Raw genomic sequence first — 1,445 nt, forward strand, 5'->3', positions numbered from 1 at the left:
AGGGGTGATAGCACTGTTAGAGGCTGGAAAATAAAGGCTAATTTTGATAAATAATTTTGAGAGTATCGCAAAAGGAATAGGATTTATTTAACACGTATTCGATTTTTGTTTGCGTAAATAATTTCAAATATTGCTCGTTCTCCCTATACTTCTCTCTGCTCTTAGAAATTCGCCAGGAGGAAATGGCTAACATCTCAAAGATTAAAAAAAGGAAAAGTGAAGTTATTAGAAGAATAGTTAAGGGGTGATAGCACTGTTAGAGGCTGGAAAATAAAGGCTAACTTTGATAATTAATTTTGAAAACAAATATTGTATTATAATTTTAGTACGAAATGGCGGCGACCGAACGAAAAATACGCGTAAATCAATTTTGAACAAAAATCGCTTCGTGATGGGCCAGCAAATTGAATTTCCTTTCAATTGACAGCGGATTCACGAATATCACTTAATCTATTGAAACTGTAGAAATACTGTTTCGAAAAAAAAACAGCTATCTGTTTCCCACCTGACGCTGTAAATTTCAAAACACCATAGATATGAAACTATCCTTTTATCTACGTGCTCTAAACACTTTAAGGATCCAAATTATATATATAAAATAAAAAAATAAAATTTTTCATCGTCACGGTAACCTTCCCTTAATATACGATCTCCGAGACATACCCTACGCAACTAGAGTGCTCGAATATTACAGTTATCTACCGTACATGGCTCGCAGTCGATCCAATTTCCCCCGAGCACAATTGCCGCGGACGTTGCGTACTTATTTGCTACTTATTTGAATAGTACCGAACGACAAGGTAAACACCGTCGCGTTCGTCGCGTATCGACCGCGGAACAGAAGGGTCTATTCTAGCCTGCCGCGTGTATCTGTCACGCTGCGTAGCCGAGCCGACGTCGCGCGAACACCATAGAGTGCACAGCCGCGGTGTATAGGACTGCATTGTAATATTGTACCATCCACGGCGAGATAAAGTCGTTCGAATCGAGTTTGCGCCAGTTCTACGGCCTGCTCGGCAGCCGGCTCGTACGTCGCGGTTATTGGACATCGAAGAAACACGCGGACCGTTTTGAATTTAATTAAACCAGGTTATTAGGTACGTTGCTGCCTGTCAGGCCAACAGCCGCCCGTCAGATCGAAACTAATTTCGCTCTGGGATAACATTTTTCGCATGACACGAAATTAAATGCTATAATGGTGCTTTCCACTGCGTTGTAACTTTTTTTCTAGTATTCTATATACTATATTTGGCCTTTGTCGCCATTTGTTTACAGTAGCGAAAGAAAGAACATAACAAAAAAAAAATAAATAAAAAATCACAGATAGAGTCACCCTAAAAAAAAACTGGGTGTGCGAGTACTTTTTTGACCCAGTGTAGCAGTCGGGAGTGGAAAGTCTTTAATAACCGAAAAAAGGTCGGGCGAAATTAGCGAATTCTTGACTG

This window comes from Hylaeus volcanicus, chromosome 5, assembly GCF_026283585.1.
Source record: "Hylaeus volcanicus isolate JK05 chromosome 5, UHH_iyHylVolc1.0_haploid, whole genome shotgun sequence".
Classification (NCBI taxonomy): domain Eukaryota; kingdom Metazoa; phylum Arthropoda; class Insecta; order Hymenoptera; family Colletidae; genus Hylaeus; species Hylaeus volcanicus.